The 7,470-nt window shown below is 40.6% G+C and overlaps 1 long non-coding RNA gene across 1 annotated transcript in view; it reads right to left on the bottom strand.

Annotated features, from left to right (window-relative positions):
- LOC148595589 (uncharacterized) overlaps positions 1–7,470 on the bottom strand; it is a 569,244-nt gene that overhangs the window by 183,960 nt on the left and 377,814 nt on the right. The gene's annotated exons all lie outside the window — the stretch shown is intronic.

Raw genomic sequence — 7,470 nt, forward strand, 5'->3', positions numbered from 1 at the left:
AGCAGCGACAGCAAACCTTGGGAAACCCAGTCATGTCTCTTCAGCTCAGAGAGGGTGCAGGACCTAAAGTTTTGTGGATTTGGGTGTCTCTTTTGCTGGTGTTATTTCTGTTTGGTTTTACTTTTGCATATATTAAGGTGTTAGAGACCACCTTGTAGGAGAAATGGATGGACTGGTTATATTCTCATATATGCTCTTTCCAGAGGAGATAATTACAAAATTAACCTAGGAAAACATGAGCTGATGTGACCAGTACAAAAAGAAAGGAAGTTTTATATAGATCTTAAAGAACCAACACATTTCAAAACGTTTCTTATTATAAAATACAGTAAACAGATCCTGCCTACATCCATATACAGATTTAAAAAACAGTGACAAAATTTCAGCAAGAGATTCTTTTTTTGTTCAATGATCTCATACAGTTTACTACACAGAATCAAACACTCTTCCAACTACAGTTCTACAATCACACATTCCTGAATTTCCTGAAAATTCAGCTAATAATTTCCATGAAAGCTGTATCAAGGCTAAAGAAGTAATAACTCTCCAGCTCTAAGCTTATTTATTTGAGCTTTAATGCCTATAAATCTCCCAGGTGGTTAGACCCGACTGAGAACAAAACATGTATTTTTCAATGATGATTCTAAAGAAGCACTCTGATTTTTTTTGTAAATTCAGATATACTGAATTTCAATAACTGTTCCTCATGTCTTTGTTGACTGTTTATAAGAAGATTTTGTTATATAATAACAAATGTAATTTGGGACTTTGTGGCTGGTTAATAGGTTTACTTACTATGTTATCCAGCAGTTTATTTAGGATTTCTTATTTAAATTACACTGGATACCTAAAGTCCTTACTTGAGAAGCTTTTCCTTGCACTGCCTTTTTCTTCTAGGCAGCTCAATTGAGTATTTATTGACATATTCACATGAAAGACATGCAAAAAGGGACAACCGCAGGAAAACATTTTCAAGGAAGATAGAAAGACGTAATTAAGATACATTTCCATCACTTCCTTTCTACAAGATAGCTAATAAACCAGCTTCTACATCCTTTGTGCAAACTTACAGAAGGCTGATTTGCATTTACATGTAACAGCAGAATCTCATCCAGTAGTGGATGCAGCCTCAGTATGAAGAGGGTAAGAAAGAGAGCAATCACATTACTGCAATCTCATGAACTCTATGCCAGAGCACTGTAGCTTCTGTTTGTGTTCTCTGCTATGCTTGCTGCCTTTCCAGTTTGAGAAAGATGGATTGAAAAAGAAATCCAAAGCAGAGATTGAGAAGAGCTGGTCATATGAATACAGAAGTACTTTTTTTCCTTAGCTGGTCTAGGTTTTCAATAGAACAGTAAGAGCATTGGTTTGACCTGTTCAAAGTTTCCTTAAACAACAGAAATGTTATTGTTTCTGCACCGTAGCAGCATTTTGTCTTTAGTCCAGGGGAACTCACAACACTGTCAACTAATACAAACTTTACACAGTGTCTACACCAAAACACCCCCCTTTACATTCTACTAAAGTAAATAAGCATATAGTCCATGCACTTAAAGAGATTTTTTTAAGTCAGTTTTAGCTGGTCCACTTAGGCCATCTATCATATTCCTTATAGATAATAATCATCGAGAATAGATGGGATTAATGCTGTGGAACAGAAATAGTTCAATAATCTTTTGGTTATTGTATGTTAACACAGGACCTATCATTCACCTAAACTTCTTTTACAATTTAACTTGATTTTAAAATGAAGAAAAAAAAAACTCAATCGTTTTAGCTAATCACCTGTAATATTATACAGAGAAACGTGACAGTGATAGAAATGCTAATCTGCACCATAAGGAAAATATGAATCTGGATTTATGAATCACCCCTTCCCTAACTACCTAGGGGTCTTAGTGGTTTCAATGGGTGATTCATGTCCTTAGCAGGACAAATTACCTCCTATAGTTGTCTGTCTATCTGCATTAATTAAAGAGAATAACCAGGGCAGCCTGTTTCCTGTGTTCATACACCTTGTTGTGGCTCTGTCTGTGCTGAGTGAAGAACACCTGGGTCACCCCCAGCTGCCTATTGCCACCTCCTAGCACCTGTCTCCACGTGCCAGGCTCTGCCAGTGGAACTCGCCTGATTGCTCTCTAGCCTGTGTTGAAACGAGCCAGGCCCACTCGAGCACTTCCAGGAACAGGTCTTTGCAGGTCTGTATTGGTTTGTCCAAATCGAAATAGAAAATGACTCTCCGAGAGGCTGAACTAGCACAGGAGTGGGTAGCAGCTTAGAGAAGATTGATGCGAACACGACACTGCAGGAAGCAGAGCTGTCACTTAACCTAGCAAAGCTGCAATCAAATTGGGGAATCATCTTAGCTGACTGAAGACTAGGAGGACAGATGAATGCTGCAGTTAGAAGACTGTAGATACGGGAGCTCTTCCAGCAGCAGCTGAGCTAAGTGAGAAGTATATTGCTCCTAGCTGCTGATTACTGCCCTGCCTTGGCACCTGGAGGTTAGGTTTCTCCCAAATCCTAGACTGTAAGTGTGATGGCTCTTTGACTCCTTTCTATGAGATGATTTTGGTTAACTAAACCTCTCAGTTTCTAAGCTAAACAGTTTGATAGCAGTGATCTAGGAGGTGGCCAAGGTACCACAGGAGCGGGCACGCTGACAACTGTGAGGGGAGTCTCCAGCTCAGTGGACTACACGTGGCTCAGTAGTAGGCAGAGCAGCATGTAAAACCCTTCTTAAAGTCCTTACAAGAGGGTTTTTTTTTTTTTTTGCATGCTTGATACAAAACCACAATGTGGAAAGTGCTTCAGGGTGTTTCCCTATTGTCATTTATCAGCTACTGGATTCTGGAAGGGCTTGGTTGTGCTAAGAATAAATATGGTAGGAAATAAAGGTGAGGAGTATCCTCAAAGTAAATCTCATGTGTTCAGAAAGCTCACAGGTATGTGTTTGTGGGTTTGCATAGAATTAAATACCGCTCCCTGAAGACAGGGCTGTTTCAACTAGAATGACTTAGGAAAAGATTTCAGATTATAAAATCTGTTCTCTGGAATTCTATTCTAATAACTGCCAGGAAGGGTCTTCCCTGGCCATGCAGGTTAATTCAAGGTTTACTACTTTTACTGCAACTTTCCCTCACAGAAGAGTGGTATCCTGCTTGTATATGAGATTAGAAGGTAAGAAGTTGAGGCAAGGGAGAGAGAAAAGTATTGCAAGAACGCTGCTGGTTGGAGCAATTTAGCCTTAATACTTTGAAGCCATCATGGTGGGATGTGTTACTGAAACTCAGACGGATAAAGACCTTTGCTCTTGTTTCAGCAAGTCATGCAAAACCACATGCTTGTGTATAAATAAGTCATAAATTGCTTCATGGATTTATGTAAGAGTAAGAAAGCTAGAATGACAGGCAATTGCATTATTTGACAATAGACTGAGTAACTGTATGGTGTGCTTCTTACTTCATTTCAGTATGTAGTTGTCTCTACAGGACAAGTGTTTCTACAGGACTACTGCATCAGAGCTTAACAAACAGACTTGTTTGTCATGGAGATCTGATTCTTTTCAGCCTCGTAATAATTTATTTTAAGACAGAGTGAAATAGGGGCAAATGTAACCAATGAGACTTTTCCCAGATACTCTTCTTGTATCTGAAGAGTCAGTAGTTTTGCTTGCTCAACAAGCTCCCAAGAAGCTAAAAACTTCTTTTCATTATTTATTTCTGAGAAGAAGTTTTGTGTTCGCAGGCCCTGGTGTCCATGGGGGACTTGAACCACGCTGCTATCCGCTAGAGCTGCAATGCAGCAGCGCACAAACAGGCGGTTCCTGGACTCTGTTGAGAATGGCAGCTCCTTGACTATGTGTTAGATGAGCAAGGGAGATGCTCTGCTGCACCTGGCAGTTACAGAGAGGGAAGAAGAGGTTGGGGATGCGAAGGTTGGGGCAGTCATGGCTGCAGTGACCACAAAATGATGGAGGTGAGGATCCTGAGGGGAGAAAGAAAAGCAAAAGCACGATCACAGGGACCTACTTGCAAAAATCTCATGGGATACAGTCTTGGAGAGAAGAAGGGTCCAGGATAGCTGGTTAGTTTTGCAGGATCACCTCCTGTGTGCTCCAGAATGGTTCATGCGAAGCGCAGGAAGGCAAGTGAAAGTGGCTTTTTTTTTTCTTAAACCTTGGAGGGGTTTGTACACTGGCACAGGTTGCCCAAAGAGCCTGCATAGTCTCCTCAAAAGTATTGAAACCCGATCAGGGCAAGGACCTTAGCAACCTGTTTTAGTTGACCTGCTTTGAGCAATCTAGACAACCTAGAAAAATTCTCTTCCAACCTTAGTTACCCTGTGATTCTGTCACCTCAAATGTTAACACCTTATAGTCAGACCATAGCACTGAAGTGCCAAAAATAGTTCTGGTTCTCCAGGTTATATGGTGTTTGCCAAATTCTGCTCTGAATTTCATTGGTGTGATTCCTTCACTGGAAGTGTATTAGCCCTATCTCTGTGGAGAGCCAGGAGAAATTTATGGATTTTTTTTTTTTTAAATCAGACTTGTAAATTCAGCTGGCTTTCTAGCATGTATGTAGAACTGATTGCACTTTTAATAACCAATATGATGGAAAAGTTGGAGTCACTTGGTTTTGTAGTGACTAGGTACTAAACATCTCTCTCTCCTGCTATGCCCTGTAGTGTTAGCACAGAGTGGTTTTGAATGCAAGTTGCCTTCTTCCTGTTGGAGGAAAGTTTTAAAGTGGACATGGTGGATCAAAGTGGTCAAGATGCCTCTGAATCTATTGTACAAGGAGCTCTCGATGGGAATCACGGTGTGTGGCAAGATCTCGACAGCATGGAAAAAGTCATGGTGGTAGTGTGGTGGATTTGGAGTGCTTGAACGCTTCTCTTATTCAGGGTAGAACTGTCCTGAAATTAATTTAAAAATTCTAAATGGTTATAGGAATTCTCTCATACTTATTTAGCTGCTAGGCAGGTTTCTTTTTCAGAAATATTCTGTACTACCTGTCACAGATTATTAATATCTGATGCTGTTTAAAGATTTCTCTTACTTCAGAGTCACTACTTGCAAGGAAAAACAATAAGAAAATAATTACCCGGCTTCAGGATGCCTAGAATATCTTTGAAAAAGTGCATCTAGCTAGAAGCATGTTGATTGCTTGCTTTGTGTAACTTTACGATTTTTCTTCAAGACTTCCACCATTTTGAATTATTGGCCTACGGTTGCATATTCTTTTATAAGGAAATGATCAAAATAACTTCTCATTTTACAGTTCAAAGAATATCTGGGGTATCTGGGTGGTCCTGTAGTGCAAATGTCATCTTTGATATGTGTATTCCTAAGATTTCTAAAAATTACTATAGAAAAGTAGTGTTGTTATAGTTGTATCCCCTATTTAATTTTACAACTGCTCCTATTTATAAACTGTAAACTAATATCTATGACAACCAAAAATATGGCTAAAGTATGTTTTTCTAGCATGGTGTACATCTGTAGTACAAAAGTTTTCATCACATATTCAAAGCCAGCCTTTTTCCTTCCTCAAGGATTTGTACCTTTTTGTAGGTATACATCAGCATTTTTCTTGTTAGTGGCAGGGCTTTTCAGACAAGAGGCATCTCTTGACACTGGCAGGTCACATATCTCAGAAAAAGGCAATAGCTGCATAAATAGGAAACTTCCAGACAATCCCCATGCTTGTTCATTGAAGGCTGCAGCAAGCAGGCCAGCCAGTGTAAATATAAATTCTCTGTGTTACACACAGAGAGTAACATAGATACAGGAAGACTGGGTGTATTAGTGACAGAAAAACAAGTTGCTGCTATTCTCATGTCTCGGTGAATTTGCTGTAAAACCTTTTACTGGGCACAGAGCTTATATTATTTCTAGTGGCAGAAAGAGATCAGAAAATGCTGAGAGAGTGAAGAAAGATACCAGTAGGGCAGAGCAGCAGAGCAGCAACTTTCCTGAGTGATTGCTTCCTAAGATGTACTATCCATTGAGCCCAAATTTGATAGCAAGAAAGGCCTGGTCTTTCTGCCCAATACTTGGATCCTGATAGTGTGAGCTCTAACAGAAGTGCCCTTGCCCTGCCTAGTTTGATGTCTGCAGATAACTGTTGTCAGCTCCAGTTCTTGATGAGGCCTGAAGCAGCCTGCTCTGAGCTGAGGGTTGTTCCGTGGACCTCCTGAGGTCCCTTTCAACCTGAATTAGTCTATGAGTCTAAAAATAGAAGGACAACACAAACCAAGCATTGAATAGACCAAGAAGAAAGGTATCCAAGAGCTAATTGAATATTTTAATGACTTTTGCCCTCCAAAATTACTTTGATTAAGAGAATTAGAGATGGATTTAATTGGAATTTGCTGTGTGGCATAGGAGGAAATACTATGGTTAGGTTCATCACTGTACTTGTGTTCTGTCCTCCTGTCAAAAGCTTTCATGTGTGCTGATGGACACCTGGCTCTGGTTTCCCTTTCTGAAAGGATGGGCTACAGTGAGGCTCTAGAGCTTGGTCCCATCATCCATAAATAATTAAGCACACATGGGACAAAAGCTGGAGATCAGATGAGCGCAGAATTTCAGCAAGGTTAGGCAAACGAGGCATTTGCACTTGTTCCCTTCCGATATTGATAAATATTTAGGCATTACCCTACTTAAGGATGGACTAAGACCTGATCAGCACAGACACCTTCTGCTGGCTAACATAGCAAGCTGAAGTGGATGTTGCTCCGTCTTCCTGCGCGGAGCTGCACTGCATGGTATAAACTATTTAAAAATGTATGGAGGTAGCATGCAAATGACTGGCTGTGACATCTCCAGCTTGCTGGTTTGGTCACTTAACTGGGAGCAAAAGCAGATGGGTTCCTGCTCCAATTAATTATTGATACAAAGCCATTGAACCAATGTCATCAATGGGAGAATCTAATCTGTGCCTGTGTCCACAGATCCTACAAGCTGGCAGTCAAAATGATTGCAGAACAAGAGGTAAAGGTCAGATTTTCCTTGGGCACCTAACTGTGAAGTCCTTGGTTAACAGGGAGATGTTTAAATCTCTTGCCAAATCTGTGGCTTTAATTCTGCTTTTTTTTTCTACTCTTTTTTTTTTTTTTTGAGGGGGAAGGGGAGTGTTCTTCAGCTTCACCGAAGAACTGACTGGCTGCAGTCAACCTTGTCATGGAGCCTTTTCCCCACCAGTGTTTCGTCTTCCTGTTGATTCAACAGAGGATACAAAGGGGAGAAGTTTTTAAGGACTAGAAGACGTACAGATTTACAAGGCACAAAATGAACGAATAAATAAAATTAGAAAGAATGGTTGTGGTGGAGAAAGACAGCAGCGGACTTCGGGAGGGGGGGAAGTTGGCAGTAGTGGGAGGAGAAGGGGAAGCAGAATGTGGCTGGGTTCGCACCATTCCCGTGCTCAGCCGACACGGTAGTCCTGGCAGCGGATGCTGCTC

This window comes from Tinamus guttatus, unplaced genomic scaffold (assembly GCF_059628265.1).
Source record: "Tinamus guttatus ecotype Peru unplaced genomic scaffold, ASM5962826v1 Tinamus_guttatus_pri_ptg000085l, whole genome shotgun sequence".
Taxonomy (NCBI): Eukaryota; Metazoa; Chordata; class Aves; order Tinamiformes; family Tinamidae; genus Tinamus; species Tinamus guttatus.